General features: G+C 42.0%; 1 protein-coding gene and 1 pseudogene across 7 annotated transcripts in view; one reads left to right on the forward strand and one right to left on the reverse strand.

The window, feature by feature from the left end:
* Window positions 1–17,108, forward strand: part of farp2 (FERM, RhoGEF and pleckstrin domain protein 2) — a 238,026-nt gene that overhangs the window by 160,305 nt on the left and 60,613 nt on the right. The window lies entirely within an intron of this gene.
* LOC144491446 (signal recognition particle 19 kDa protein pseudogene) lies at window positions 12,437–12,844 on the reverse strand (annotated as a pseudogene).

Below are 17,108 nucleotides of genomic sequence, written 5' to 3' on the forward strand. Positions count from 1 at the left end.
TAATTTCACAAGCAAAGTTGTTGTACTTGATTCCGTCAGCACAGTCAAGGTGAATGCAGGAGGAGTCTATAGTAAAGTTACTTTTCTCCTATGCTAGTTTTTAATGTTTAATGTAATTGATATAAATGATTTGGGTGTTGGTATAAATAACCTGTAAGCCTGTACCAAGCTTCGACTGGTATTTGACTAGGCACTGCTCATTAAATGCAGCTTAGAGGTAATGCCCTTCTGCAATGTTTGTTCTTTGCAACAAACCAGTATTACTGAGGGCATTGGTATTTCAGGGTTGAGCAGTAGCACAAATCAAAGCTTACAAGCATGAAGTTCTCAGTTAATACAAATTTAACTACTTGAATTATCATTTTCTCTTTAGATCACTTTCCATTGACCTCTTCTTTAAAAGCTGTCTGCCATAGACAAAGTTTAACAAACAGCCTAGATATATCTTGTTGGAAAATGGGATTATTTGAAGAATAATGGTATCCAGGCCAAACCTTTATCCATAAAGCAGATGATCATGTCATTTATTTCATTGCTGTTTGTGGGTGCTTCCTGTGCATAAATTACTTAACAACACACTGCATTTCAAAGCTACTTCATTGGCGTTCTTTGTGTTCATTCATAATATGTGGCTGTTGCTGGCTAGGTCAGCATTTATTGCCTATCCCTAATTGCCCTTGGGAAGATGGTGATGAGCTGCCTTTGTGAACTGCTGCAGTTGGTGAAAAGCTTTAGCACGTGAAAGGCAGTATATAAATGCAAACTATTTATTTTACGAACAGTTGTTCAAAACATTGACAGCTGTTGGGTGGTTTTGTTGGATTGGGCAATTTTAAGCTTAGTAAATTTATTTAAAACAAAGAACAGTCTTTTTTAAAGGTCTGTGGTTATCTTTAATTTCCTTTTGCAGCAAGTGCTGGGGAGTGACAGAAGGCCCTGGGTATTAATTTTATATTAGCAGTTATACACAATCCTTACAGCATTGTATCACATTATACAACCTGGGCTAAAGGTGTGACTGTTCATTATATTTTCGGTGACGGATATTTTGAATGTTTGTTTTACGTGGATTTGGAAAAATTCCACACAGTGCTCAAATATGCATTAAAGCCAAACTGACGAAAGTGCTTCAGCTCATTGCTATTGCTTTTTGCTTTCATCTTTGTCAATGTGAAAATGGCAATATCTCAAGGGAGAAGGGTGCAAGTGTGCAGAGTTCAAAAGGTGTACAGTAGCAGGGTTTTCATTTCTCTGGGCTAGAAGTGGGAGATGTAAGGTTTAAAAAATATTGCCCCTCTTTTTGGTTTTGTGGAAGGGAAGAGTTGAAGTGAAACATTTTTAAATTTTCATTTAGTTGTTTAGTCCATGTCTCAATCATTAACAACTCCTAACCTTTCTCCGGAATGGGACAGCCCACCCAGATGGTATATTAAAAACATCCTAATTAGGCAATTTATCGTGATACAGGCTTGAACTTTCAGTTGCTAACCGATGATAAATTTGTCTCTAAGTAGTTTCACAATGAGTTAGTCCAGTGATTGGTTTAAATATAGCTCCACTTGTTTTTCTGAATATAAAGGAACTCTAAACAGTATTACAAAAATTGCTCAATTGAAGGATCAGAACGTCTCTTTAAACTGGTACGTGCCCCATGTTTTATTCATGCTAATCTGTATATAGACTATTGTGGAGATGCAATGCAAGTACTTAAAAAAAAAGCTGAGGTTTTACCCCCTCATTCCAATTTTATTCCTGTCATAAGCATTTACTCCATTGTTCCATAAGAGTGAAAAGCTCTCTGGGTCTCACCCGAGTGATCATTCGTCCCGTGTGAACTTGCACAGTGAATGTCTACAGGCAGTTTGACTCTCGAGTTGTCAGGCCAAGGTTGATCCACGTGTGCATGTTTCCCAGCAGGGTCCCACGCTTTTCCACCTATCTTGTCTTGGGCATGCATCACTAATCAGCCCAGTACCTCAACTGAGTCCAAAGAGAGCCCAGAATAGCACTGTGGTTAAATTTACTGACAATGCTAACTATCAACAAATACAGTTCCTAATGCCATGTTTTGTCTTGGAACAGGAATATTTCTGAGTGGTAGAACGTTACATAAATTTTGTTGAAGGTAGAGTGAACTGGTGATGTTTACTACATCATCAATTTATAGGTTAGAGAAATATAATTCATTTAGCTTTCTAGGGTGTATTTATAACTGCTTGTCCTTTATGTGGAGTGCCAATGGTAAGCTTATGTACAGTAAATCTGCAGTTACACATTGCACTGACTGAGACTCTGTTTTTGTGTTGACTTGAGCTTTGCTCTACTGTCAGACTGGGCCCTGACTTGAGATTTAGGCTACAATTACACTAATTGTGATTGGGGCAAAACATTAAAGGTATATCCTGGGATTTATGGTTTTGACATCTTTATAGTACAGATTGGCCTGGATATTAAGAATAGAAACAGAACCCAGGGTCTGAGGTCCACATAGAGTTTCAAAACTCATTTCTGAGAGAACTTTTGTTGAGGATCATTTTTGTTCTTTCTTTGGATATGGCAAAGCCAGTATTTGCTGTCACTTCCTAAATGCCTTGAGAATGTGGTGGTGAGCTACTTTCTTGAACCGTTGCAGTCCATCTTGTATATGTACACCCACAATGCAGTTAGGAAGGGAGTTTCAAGGTTTTGATCCCACGACAGTGAAGGAAATGTGATATAGTGACTTGGGGGGGTTCTTGTAGCTGGTGGTATTCCCATGCATCTGTTGCTCTTGTCCTTCTAGATAGCAGAGGTCATAGGTTTGGAAGGAGGCCTGGTGTGTTCCCTGTGGTAATGCCAAGGGGAGATGGTTGGATTCTCTTGTTGGAGATGTTCTTGAAGAGAAGCTCTTTTATATTTGGCTGTTTGGTACACACTGCTGTCACTGTACATCGGTGGGGAGAGTGAATGTTTAAGATGGTGGATGGCAAGTGGAGAGTATTCCATCACACCCCTGACTTGTGCCCTGTAGATGGTGGACAGGTTTTGGGAGGCTTGAGGTGAGTTACTCATAGAATCATTGACCTCCTCATGCTCTGTAGGAATTCTTTCAGCCCACCAAGCCTGCACTGACGACAATCCCACCTATCCCCATCTTCCCACATATTTACCCTGCTAACTTCCCTGACACTAAGGGGTAATTTAGTATGGTCAATCCTGCACATCTTTGAACTGTGGGAGGAAACCAGAGCACCTAGAGGAAACGCAGACACAGGAAGAATGTGCAAACTCCACACAGACAGTGACCCGACGCTGGAATCGAATCTGGGACCCTGACACTGTGAAACAGCAGTGCTAACCACTATGCCACCATGCCGTACAAATTCCCAGCATCTGATCTGTTATTGTAGCCACAGTATTTATATGGCTAGTCCTGTTCAATTTCTGATCAATAGTAACTCCCCCAGGATGTTGATGTGGGGGCTTCAGTGGTGGTAATGCCAAGGCGAGATGGTTGGATTCTCTCTCGTTGGAGATGTTCTTGAAGAGAAGCACTTTTATATTTGGCTGTTTGTCAGTTGACTGCATGTATCTAAAGCTGATGGCACAGTGGGAAAGTTCATAATTTCATACAAAAGATGGTGCGTGTAATTCCATGTTATCCCACCATGCTTTCAAATATACACAAGTTAACTATAGTGTGTTCTCTTGGTCTTCCTCCAAATAGTAGAACGTTGTTAATTCCTGGGAGCACTGAATTTCATTGGCTATTTATCTCACTCCGATGACTTCCACTCACTTGCACGAAAATTGAATGCCAGTATCTGGTCAAACTTTTTGTCACAAGCTAATCTTGCATTTTATATTAATTACAAGAATATTTATTGCAGTTGATTGGCAATATGGAACTTAACCCAGGAGACAAATCAAAGTCTCAAACAATGATATTTTATTATGTTCTGCTGCTGACCTTGAACATGACCGCTATCTACATCCAGTTTGGCCAATTTTCCCATGAGAAAGCACACAACAACCTTTGCAGTGGCCTCCGGTCAATATTGATTATCTCTACCTTGTCAGCCTTGCTCCCCTTTTGCAGTTTTGCTGGTAGAGAGTGTTAGTCCATTCGGCTGCCCTGATACTACAAAAGAAGCATGTTCCTCCTTCACATGGCTAACTGAGCTCTAAAGAGACAGTTCCATTCAGTCTCTCTGTTGGGATCTAGCTACAGGTGCTTAGGAATCCAATGCCGTTTTACTTGATGTGAATTTGTATATAAACTAATATTGTGTACAGGTTGGCAGCTCCTTGCAAATCTCTTTCCAAATCTTTGAGAGAGATTAGAAGAGCCATGCTGCTTACTGAGGGACTTCACTACTTTGTTTTTATAGTTGAGCCGCCTTGATTCATTTTTGGGGATTTGGGCATCGCTGGCCAGGCCAGCACTTGTTTCCCATTCCGAGTGGCCGTTGAGAAGATGGGGATGAGCTACTTTCTTGAACCTCTGCAGTCCCTGAGATGTATGTGACTTGGAGGAGAACCTCCAGGTGGTGGTGTTCCCATGTACCTATTGCCTTTGTCCTTCTAGGTGCTAGTGGTCGTGGGTTTGGAAGGTGCTGTCTAAGGAACTTTGGTGAGTTCCTGCAGTGCATCTTATAGATGGTACACACTGCTGCTACTGTTTGCTGGGTGGTGGTGGAGGGATTGAAGGTTTATGGAAGGGGCAGCAATCAAGTGGGCTGCTTTGTCCTGAATGGTTTTGTGCTTCCTGAGTGATATTGGGAGTTGCACTCGTCCAGGCAAGTGGGGAGTATTCCATCAGATTCCTGGCTTGTGCTTTGTAGATGGTGACCAGGCTTTGTTTCAGAAGGTAAGTTACTCACTGTTAACTCCTAGCCTTTGACCAGTTGGGGATAGTTACATTTAACTGGAAGTCATAGCTCTTTGGCTGCTCTAGCTGCCAGCAAAGTTTAGATTCACCAGTAAGTTCTGTCTCCCAACTGCTTTGATTGTCAAAACCCACAGAATTGAAAAGCATGGAGATGGGTTTGGATTGTGTTTTTCTTGATTCACCACATGCATGTGGGTATGCACACACCACACTCACCTGCTTGTAATTGACATTTGTCCTGCACACCTAATTTAAGGGATGTTACTTTATTATTGTGAAAGTTAAAAATAAGTTATTTTCCCTTCCAAACAAATGGTATAATCATGCCTGACTTAGTCAAAAATTTCTGAGATCATTTGTGTGTGTGTGTAGCTGTCTTTCAGAATCTTTCAGAGTCTCTGCATAATAAATTGGGCTTGTTGACATCAGTTTTATGGGCAATGAGTGCCTTTAAAGCTCCAAAATAATACCTGCAAAAAGTTTTACCCCCTTACACATAACACCTGCAAAATTGCATGTGCAATTTTGGGGTGAAATGTGGCAGGCACCATATTGGTGTCGGCTTTACTGTTTGCGCACATATAGTGAATGGCAGCCAGAACTATACAAAGCAGACAGACTATGATGTTTGTGTAATGCTGATTTGACACCGGCAGTGCTGTTTTGGAGCTCAACACCCCCTCTCATAAGCACAGCTGAACATGTTGAGCAAAAGGAAGGACCCCCAATCAATGCCATTTAAAAGGATGAACAACTACCTGTAGGTTGGTTCCTGGTTGATTCCTTCTGACTGTTCCTATGGTTCTACAAGAGTTTTCTGATTTCTATTGTTTCAAGTTCCAAAAATCATCAAGGAATGGTGTGGCAGGTTCTAAAGATTTGTTGCTGACTTCAAGGCTTCTGTGCAAACAGTTGCTCCTAGACATTGACCTACAAGTAGACATTCCGGTTGGATTACAGTTGACTGGGAAAATAAACAGATGACACACCAGGGCAAGCTAGAAGAAGAAGGACGAGGAATGGAAAATGGCTTTCAGCAAGAGGTCATATCTCACTCAGCGTGTTCAGGGAGTAATTCTCCTACTTGAACCTCACCATTTTCTGCAGCCACATCTGCAACCTCAGAGTAGGGAAAGGATGGCAATGCCAGTGGCTGTGAAGCTAACCACGGCATTCATCTTTTGTGAATCAGGCTTCTTCCAAACTGGAGCTCGAGATTTTGCAACATCTCAGTTGCTATCCACTATTGCGTAAATGAGACTACTGAGATTCTCTCTCTTCAGAGAGTTACTTACATTTTGTTCTCTTTCACCAGAAACAGGTAGGCAGAGAAAGCAACTCACTTTGCTCAGATTGTAGGCTTCCCAACAGTGAAGGCTGCCATTGATTGCACACACATCACTTATTGGGCATTGAATGTCAACTCTGCCCTATATGGGAGTCATAAGGGATCCCACTCCCTTGATGTCCATCTGGTATGTGACCATAGGAAGTGCATGAAGTCAATGCCAAGTATCCTAGCAGCAATTATGCTGCCTTCATTCTATGGCAGTTGACTGCCAGCTTCAGCAGAGCCATGACAGCAAGCCAAAGGGCAGTTACTAGTCAGCAAGGGCTATTCACTGATGACTGCAGTGTGTGGCCTGTGCATGCACATGAAGCATTTATGCAATAGAAGCCTTTCTGCCACAAGATCTGAGCAAGACCATTGGCTTGCTGAAATGACGCTGGTACTGCTTCGACCCCTCTGGATGAGCATATGTCATAATAATCTGCTGCATGCTACATAACCTCACCTTAGTAAGAGTACAATCTTTATCACCAGCTGAGGAGCAGAAGATGACAATCAAGACAATCTCGTCAGTCCAGGCTGGCTGTTCAGAAATAAGTCATCGTGCACCATATGTAACCACAACTTCAATTCTCCATCCTCCAGCAATCCCACACCTATCTACCCTCACCATCACATTGCTTGCTTGGCTACAATGGAAAATAAAAGCCAGTAGGGAATAATCATTTCCAACCAAATTTATAAATCAATTCATGCTACATTACATATGAAAGTCAACTCAATGTCTGTTTTTCAGGTGCCTTTGCCTGTGCTTCTGTTCCTATACATTACTAACCCAGTCGCTGCAGCATGATTGGTGGAAGGCTGTTAACTTTTACTAGGGGAGACTGGAGATGTCCTTGAGCAATCCTGAGCAGCTTTGACCCTGGAGTCTGGGTGTAGTCTACACCCATTCTGCATGGATGGCAACCTAGTCTGGTTGGCAACAAGGTTTCCCACAAGAGGTCACTCACCCAATTGGGTGGGGCTGCTCTTTCTTGGTTTTGTTCTTATCTATTTAATCATTGCTAGAGTGTTACTTGCAATGGCTTCTCTTCCTGCGCTGACACCATTTCCATGGTGCCTCCAAGGATCAATCCTTGTTTCCTCCTTTTTCTCATCCACAAACTGCCCTTTGGTGACATCATCTGAAAGAACAGCGTTAGTTTTCACTTGTTTGCTAGTGACATCCAGCTCTACCTCACCAGGACCTCTTTTAGCTCCTCCACTGTTAATTTATAAACACTGGATGAGCAGAACTTTGTTCCAATTAAACATTGGGAAGACTGAAGTCACTGTCATCAGTCCACCCACCAAACTTTACTCCCTAGCTACTGTCTCCATCTCAGTCTGCCTGGCAGCAATCTGAGAATAAACCAGACTGCTTGCAACCTTGCTATCATTGAGCCTGGGTTGTGATTCTGAGCACATTTGTACAATCAATAAGGCTGCCTATTTTCATCACAGGAAGCATTGCCCAAACGTGGCTCTGTCTCAACTCATCCATTGCTGCATCCCATATATATGATTTGGTAACCTCTAGTCTTGACCGTTTCAATGCAGTTTTGATTTCCCACATTCTATGTTCCGTAATCTCTGCTGTTCTTGCATTAACATTCTCCAAGTGCTGTTCACCTATCACTCCGGTGCTTACTGACCTATGTTGATTTCTGATTAAACAATGCATTGATCTTAAAATTCTCAGCCTTGTCTTCAAATCCTGCCATGACCTCACCCTTCTCGATCTCTAATCTCCACCAGCCCCAAAACCCTCAAATATCTACATCTTCATCTCATTTTGATCTCTTGAGCATTTCTGTTTTAATCCCTTCAACATTGTTGGCTATGTCTACAGCTGCCTTGTCCCCAAATCTCAAAATTTACATAAATACAAATTATTGTTGAGTGCCATTGTATGCTCTTTTCGTTTTTGTCAGTGTAGTTTACCAACTGTTTTTCTCATTGCTTCTCCATCACTGTTTCTGTGAATTTCTCCTTTCTTTCTTTCTCCTTTCTTTGTGTCTTCAAACCTTCACTGTAACCTCTATGACCTGGAAAGACAAGATCAAGAGTGTTGGGAAGGGAGTTTCAGAATGTTCAAAGGATTCTGTTGGGAGTGCCTTCCTAATTTATTTTGTTACTTTAAACGCAAGAGTACATGGGCATTAGTTGTCACAACTTCATAATCAGGTCTTTGGAGTTTGTTATAAGATTCAACATGAGTATTCGAGTACTTAACTCTGCATGATTCCAATATCTACATAAATCTATTGAACACAATTTACTATGAGATATCAAGTTAGGGTATACCCCACACTGCATTGGTTTACTCAAATTATAGCAATTCTGCCTTTGATCTCTACATTTCACACACCACCACTAAATCACAATACATGAAAAACACACACAAGTCACGCCAAGAACAATAAACACAGAGCCAAAAAATACACTAAACCCATCTCAATATTTTCCTGTCTATCTTACCATGGTACATGATCCACCTAAACTCTTCCAATCTCTTTATAACTATAAACACAGTGAACAGACCTACATTTCCCTGACCATCCCTGACGTGGATAAGTTACCTCACATTCCTTCAATTCCTCATCCTTGTCTCAGGCCTGTTTCACAGTGCATCTCAGTTCAGGAGAAAGATGCTTCAACTCTGTGTGTCTATTCCCCAAACAGCCCAAAGCTTTGATGTACACTGACACGGTGAGCCCACATTCCCAAAGCTTGGATGGAGAATAAAAGAAATCAGGATGTTTGGAATTTGGGTGATCCAATGGGGTGGTAGGTGTATGGGTGGGTTGGTGATAGTTAGGAGGGTTATAAGCACAGCAAGAGATGGTTGAAATGTGGAGCAGTAAAGAATGGGAGCACCGAAGGAAGGGGATTAGTGCTGGGAAATGCTCATGTATGAAACTGGAAATAGTCTATAATGAAGGCTTGCTTCATGTGTCCAGACCTTGGAATGGACTATAGCATTGACCTGAAGAACAATGGAGGAAAGATTGAGGTTGGTTGAATTGTAAACCTGAGTTTACAAGCTGTGGTACCTCGAGCAGATGCATGAGGTACCACGGAGAAGACACAAGGGGATTGGCCATAAGATGTTTTAAATATGGTGAGGGAAATCCATATAATTTAAGTCTGACAGCCAGATCTTTTGGGAGTGGCAGCTTGGGCATGTCTAATTTTGTGGGAGCAAAATTTCACCTAATAAAATTTCATGCAATCCATTGAAAAATGTTTTGTATGTGTTTCCCATCAAAGATTTCCATGTTGAACTATTCATATTTGCCTTATTACATTGGCCGGTCAAGCCAGTAGGTGCTACTCCTAATAGAGTTTAAGGGGGCTAAATACTATAGCCCCCAGAATGGTTGTGGGTACTGTGATGTAGGATTACCCAAGCCTGTCACTTCTGATGCAGAGAGCATATTTATGCTGGCTGTTAACCAACATGATTCTAGTGTACGGCCAGCACTAAACTATGCTGTTGAGTAGTTGTATATCTCAGCACAGGGCTAAAATTGAGAGAGAGGCTAGACCATTTAAAGCTAGCTGGTGCTACTTAAAGGGTGGCACATTGTGGCTGGAGCAGTTGCTGGAAGTCATTCTGTAAGTGATGCTAACCTGGAAAATGAAAAGAGGCACAACATGGAAGAGAATGGTCTCCCAGTGTTTTCTGAGATGGAATTGGAGGCCTTAATTAGGAGTTGCAAAGGAGGAGAGGAGTGCTGAACAGTACCTGCAGAGTTTGAGGTCCTCTAGACCAATTCTGAAATGAGAATGGATAACAAGGTCAATGCCAGGAATCAAGCCAGAAGACCTAGATGCATTGCTGCAAGAAGTTCAGTGATGTCATCTGAGTGACTGAGGGCGTGAGTCCCTTATGAAGTCTCTCACGGGTTCAGAGCTGTACACTGGACTTAACAGGAAAGTCATGTCACAAAATCACAGAAGTTTTATGGTGCTAATTTGGCCATTCAGCCATTGTGTCTGCACTGGCTCTCCAAATGAGCATTGTGCCTTAGTACCATTCTCCTGCCTTTTCCCTGTAATCCTGCACATTGTTTCTATTCAAATAATCATCTAATGCTCTCTTGAATGCCTCGATTGAACCTGCCTCCACCACACTTCCAGGCAGTGCATTCCAGACCCGAACCATCCAGTGTAAAAATGTTTTTTCTCGCATCACATTTGCTGCTTTTGAGTGGGAACAATTTCTCCCTATCTACTCTGTCTAGCCCCCTCATGATTTTGAACACCTCTTTCAAATCTCCTCTTGGGCTTCTTCCCTCCAAGGAGAACAGTTCCAACCTCTCTAATCCAACCTCATAACTGAAGTTTCTCATCTCTGGAACCATTCTTGTAAACTTCTGCACTCTCTCCAGTGCATTCACATCCTTCCTACTGTGTGGCACTCAGAACTCTAAACAGTATTCCAGCTGAGGTCTTGTATAATTTCAGCTTAACCGCCTTGCTCTTGCACTTTATGCTCCTATTAATAAAGTAAGAAGTTTAACAACACCAGGTTAAAGTCCAACAGGTTTATTTGGTAGCAAAAGCCACACAAGCTTTCGGAGCTCCAAGCCCCTTCTTCAGGTGAGTGGGAATTCTGTTCACAAACAGAGCATATAAAGACACAAATTCAATTTACATGAATAATGGTTGGAATGCGAATACTTACAACTAATCAAGTCTTTAAGAAACAAAACAATGTGAGTGGAGAGAGCATCAAGACAGGCTAAAAAGATGTGTATTGTCTCCAGACAAGACAGCCAGTGAAACTCTGCAGGTCCACGCAACTGTGGGAGTTACAAATAGTGTGACATGAACCCAATATCCCGGTTGAGGCCGTCCTCGTGTGTGCGGAACTTGGCTATCAGTTTCTGCTCAGCGACTCTGCGCTGAGCTCTCCAGCTGAGCAGAAACTGATAGCCAAGTTCCGCACACACGCGGACGGCCTCAACCGGGATATTGGGTTCATGTCACACTATTTGTAACCCCCACAGTTGTCTGGACCCGCAGAGTTTCACTGGCTGTCTTGTCTGGAGACAATACACATCTTTTTAGCCTGTCTTGATGCTCTCTCCACTCACGTTGTTTTGTTTCTTAAAGACTTGATTAGTTGTAAGTATTCGCATTCCAACCATTATTCATGTAAATTGAGTTTGTGTCTTTATATGCTCTGTTTGTGAACAGAATTCCCATTCACCTGAAGAAGGGGCTTGGAGCTCTGAAAGCTTGTGTGGCTTTTGCTACCAAATAAACCTGTTGGACTTTAACCTGGTGTTGTTAAACTTCTTACTGTGTTTACCCCAGTCCAACGCCAGCATCTCCACACCTATTAATAAAGCCAGGATTCTTTATGCTTTATTAATCCATCTGTTCTGCCACCTTCAAGGTTTGTCTGCTCCTGCATCCCCTTGAGAATTTTACCCCTTATTTTGTATCTCCATGTTCTTCCTACCAAAATGCATCACCTTCCACTTAATGCATTGAACTTCATCTGTTGCCTAGCTGCTCACTCCAACTTGTCTATGTCCAGTCCTCTTCACAGTTTACAATGCTTCTAAGTCTCGTATCGTCCTCAGAGTTTGAAATTGTCCACTGCGCACCAACATCTAGATCATTAATGTATATCACGAAAAGCAAGGATCGTACTACCCCTGGGGAACACCTCTTCAAGCCTTCCTCCAGCTCCAAAATATCCATCGAGCATTACTCTCTACTTCGTTTTATTCAGCCAATTTTGAAATCACATTTCTACTGTCCCTTTTATTGCATGAGCTGCAGTGTTTCTTAAACGTCTGTTGTGCCTTCTGAAAGTGCATTTACATTACATGAATAATATTATCCTCATCGACCCTTTCTGTTACCTCTTCAAAAACTCCAGCAATTAGCTAAACATGATTCCCCTTTAGATATCCATGCTGGTTCCACTAAATCAACCCACATTTTTCTACGTGACTAGTAATTCTATCCTGAATAATTGTGTCAAGAAGCTTCCCCACCACATTTTATTGAATAATATTTCTAATAATCTAATATAGCAATTAGAACCATAGAACCCCAACTTCTTAGAACAAAGAACAGGGTGGTGTCAGTTTTGTCCTCCATTATGGATCAAATGACAACACAGCTATTCAATGTGTTTATTATGTAGGAATAGTTTCAAAATATGTATAACTAAAGCCAGTAACATGAATAGAATTATTATTTTTTCTTCATGCTTTTCTTGCCAACTTCCCCTGGTTGTACATTCTGATCTCCTCCAGCCATCTGAGTCCTGTCTTCAGTTTTGGGATCATTTCAGCTACATATAACATTACTGACTTGTATGTGGCAAACTGTTCCAAACAGAAGGACCCATCTTCATTTTTCAGTTGAACTCGTATTCTGCCTCTGAATTGTACATCTCTGACCCACTTACGTGGGTAGAGTTTATTCTTTATTTCCATAATCAGTCCTGCTGCGGCACAAACATCTCTAATTTCTCTAAATGTTAGGTTTTCAACAGCCTTTTCTACTGGTATTTGTCTTCCTTCTGCTATAGTCTTTCTGCTGTTTACACATGCTGGATATATGCAAACAAACTGCTCTCTGTGAGCGTGGCTCTTGTCCAGGTACACCATATAATTGATATTTTTAAAAAAAGAAAGCAAGCTAATTATTGATTGGAGAACGCATTTTATATATTAAGGGAAAGGAAGAAAGATAGTTTGATATACTGCATTACAGCTATGTGCTGCATTACAACTGAATTAGAACTGCATTACAGCTACATACTGTATTGCACATACTGCATTACAACTATACACTACAATACATACTACATTACAACTATATACTGCATTACAGCTGCATACTGCATTACAAATACATAATGCAATACAGCTGCATACTGCATTACAGCTATATAATGCATTACAGCTACATACTTCATTACAAATGTTAACCCCAAGTTGGTCTGTTCATGACAACTCCCCAAAATGGTAAAATTCCCCTTGGTTCATACATCACCAGGTCTGAATAACCTTCCATGGGTGGGCACTTCGGTCAGTCACTCCACTCACACTCAAATGATTGATGATTTCACTCCAACTGCAGCAGCGAATCCTGAAATGGTGTCCCTTAAGCCAAATTTCTAGTTCCATTCCAGCCTTTCGACGCTTCTCAAAACAAGACTCTGGTAAACATGAGTCTTTATCAAATTCTTCTCATAGACACAGCAAGTCTTTGAAGACTTGGCACTATTTAAGCTGTTAACACATCTTTTGATGGTAGCTCCCACCTTCTGTCAATCAGGTTGTATATTCCATAAATCAAACTACATCTTCTGATTCCACAACATAGTTGACCACATGTTTAAAGCTATTCGTTATCCTGGCTTGTAGTTCAAGGGCCATTGAATTCAGTAAGGAAGCAAACATCTGAAATAAAAGACCATTTTTATTTTCGTAGCCCAGCTTAGAAAGGGAAATGAAAGGTGTAGACCCGATATCATTGTGAAAAATGTGATCTTGGCAAAACACATTACTGCTGATTATAATTAATTAATCAAAGTACAATTACACAGTGTTTAGATCAATGTGTACTAATTAAGATTCAATGCAGCTTCGCTTAAAAACCAAAGTGAAACAAAAATTAAATCACACTAACTATTGCAGGCTGTGTGCCTACATGGCAAAGATTAGTGAATGTATCTTCAAATGTCATTCCCCCCAACTGCACCACCAGCCTTGCACACTACTCAAATCATCACGCCCCTTCCAACATTCTCTAACAAAGTGGACTCCCATCTAACATTTGTTGCTTCAGCTCATCCTCATGTCTTGAGCACTGCTGCAAACCTAATACTTATAATCCATGGCTTGTACACAGTCAGATATTCAAGTTTGACAGACATGTTACCCAGACAGCAAGTGCTAACTGACAAAGAACAGGCACAACCGCACATCCTTACCTCCACAAGGAGAAGACAGTAATAATTACAAAGGTCTACAGACACTTGGCAGGGAAAAGTAATTGATTTATTTATCCGGAAAGAGCTACTTACAAAGGAGGACAATGAAGACCTCCATACTCTTCAATTCCGAGGATCAACAGCTGAGCTCAACCACCGCTCTCCAGCTGCTGCCCTTCAACTTGCATTCAACTGTCGCTCCATTCTTTTGGCCCTGCGTTTTACCGCAGCTCCGCATTCCCGAACTTGTGTTATACCGCAGTGTATCAAGCTCTGCTGTGCTACCACAGAGTGGCTCACAACCTGCTCCCCCTCAAACTCCCTGGAGGATGAGGTCACGCACACATTCTACTACAGGGGACTTATGAGAACTGTGATGGGACAGACTACAGAATGCTGTTGGTTATGCACAATTGCACGCTTGTCACTTTGGCAGGCCTGCAGAAAGCCAGTGTGTAATGTCACTGAGCATGACATTGCCCTCACTGAGCATGCAATGTCTTCAGCTCTTTGTTCAGGGCTTTGTGAAGAGCTCGAGTCCATTCTTTCCAGCATGGGAGAGGTGGCCAACTCCATTAGTACACTTGTACCTATGATGCATGTCGTATGCCAAGTGTCTCACTCCAGTGGAAGCTCTGACTGAGGTCATTCAAGACCATTTTACTGCCATGCAAGCTGACAGCACTTCCATCATTGCTGTGGATACCAGGGGGCTGCGGGGTCTCTGTGTTCTCTAGTGCATTGCTAGTATTGCTGAGGTACTGGCCAAGAGAGGGGTGAGGTGAGGGAGTAGCAGTAGTTTTTTGGGGCATAAACTAGATGATCTCTCATGGTGACAGTATTCATCCTCCACTGCTGCCTCTACCAGTGCTACACTGCACTCTGTCCAGGCATCTCCACATCAGATTTCTGCTACCCATACTGAGATGATACAGCCCTAAACTGCTACTTCTTGACCTGGAACTGCTTAAGATTGTCCATACAACTCCTACAGTGCAGAAGAGGCCACTGAGACTGCACCGACTCTCTGAAAAAGCATCCTGCCCAGGCTCTCCCCTCTTCCCGTAACCCTGCTCAGTTAGCATAGCCAATCCACCGAATCTACACATCTTTGGAGACTATGGGGCAGTTTAGCACCACCAACCTAGCTAACCTGCACATCTTTGGACTCTGGGAGGAAACCAAAGCACCGGAGGAAACCCATGTGCAAACTCCACACAGTCAGCCAAAGCCAGAATTGAATCCAGGTCTTTGGCGCTGTGAGACAGCAGTACTAACCACTGTGCCACCGTACCACCCGAGTGCTGCAGCCTCGTCCACTGAACATCAGTAGCCTTCTACCATTCATGTTGCAACCACTAGAGTAACACCATGGAGGAGGACTGGAACAGGCAAAGACACACAATGCACATACTAAGTAAATGCTTCAGGGTGATTAGTTGACATTGTGCACAATGTGGTATGATCTCATTTATAAATTTGATTTGAAATGTTTCTTTTGTGTTGGCTTTTATTTTTGCACTGTGGCCAAGTGATAGTCAATAAAAGATGGAAGATAAGGTGTGAGACTAGTGGTGAATGGGGATTTTGGGTTGCCCTTCTTGATATTGCAGTTAGCTTCATGGAGAGCCTGGCATGAAAGTAGCTGGTAAGGTTGCCCCCTCCTTTCCTCTTTTGCCTCCTGTTCCTCCACTGCTTACAATATAGCTGGTGGCAAGGGGTCTGCCCTCATGTTTGGATGTTGTGCAGCATGCAGCACACCACAGCCCATTCTGCCGATTAATGCAGGGCTCCTCCAGAATGGTCTGGCTAGTGAAAACTTTGTTTTGGCATGTCAGTGGTTTGATGTATCACATTTTTTTCGGCACCATGGCTGTCACGTACCAACTGACTCAAGAACCGCTTCTTCCCTGCTGCCATCAGACTTTTGAATGGACCTACCTTGCATTAAGTTGATCTTTCTCTACACTCTAGCTATGACGAACACTACATTCTGCACTCTCTCCTTTCTTTCTCTATGAGCGGTATGCTTTGTATCGCGCGCAGGAAACAATACGTTTCACTGTATACCAATGCATGTGACAATAATAGATCAAATCAAAGTCATTGTGTGCATGTTGCACGTGTGCATGCTTTACACACTCGAGTCATCCACCCTGTGGTCAGTAGATAGCCCTAGCTTCCCTATAGCCACCCTTTGATTTATCTCTTGGCTCAAATGTAGCTGACACAACAGAGGACCCTAAAATTGAAAGCACTGTGACTATTGCCAGGTTATTGGACATTGACTTACGTGAAAGGCTGCCTATGGCCACTGAGGAGCTGGACATTGTGGAAGTGGAATCCCTTTCGGTTTTGGTGAAGGGTAGGGTTTGGACATGGTGCTCATAAAATGATATGCATGTCGTCAATAGCACCCTACACCATTGAAAAGCTTGTAACCCTTACGAAGCCTTGAGTTTCACTCTGTAAGAAGCAAATGAAATGTAGGTAGCTCTCTGAACTGAAAGAGCATCACTGGTGCTTTCCATTTTAGGGTCCTCTGTGATTCATACCAGAAATGCACATGCCATTTTGGACCCTCTAAGGTCACTTGTACGGCAAAAGGATGCTACACATTGAAATTTTACATCATTAATGCTAATATTGTGATTTGCCATTCATGCTCCCTGTCATATTAGCACTTAAGAAACAATACTTTTCCCTATACCAATACATGTGACAAATCAAATCAAATTACCACATGGTGTTATATTATCTCACTGAATCATTTCACTACAAATCACTGAAAAGTCATTTGGTAGTACAGAACTTGAGTATGGCCAAAAAAAGGTGTTTTGTTGAAACTTTTCATCTTGCACTCATTAGAACAATTACAAGAATACCAATGTCAAGGGAAACAGCAACTTTACACAGTATGAGTAGAGTTTGCT

This window comes from Mustelus asterias, chromosome 3 (assembly GCF_964213995.1).
Source record: "Mustelus asterias chromosome 3, sMusAst1.hap1.1, whole genome shotgun sequence".
NCBI lineage: Eukaryota > Metazoa > Chordata > Chondrichthyes > Carcharhiniformes > Triakidae > Mustelus > Mustelus asterias.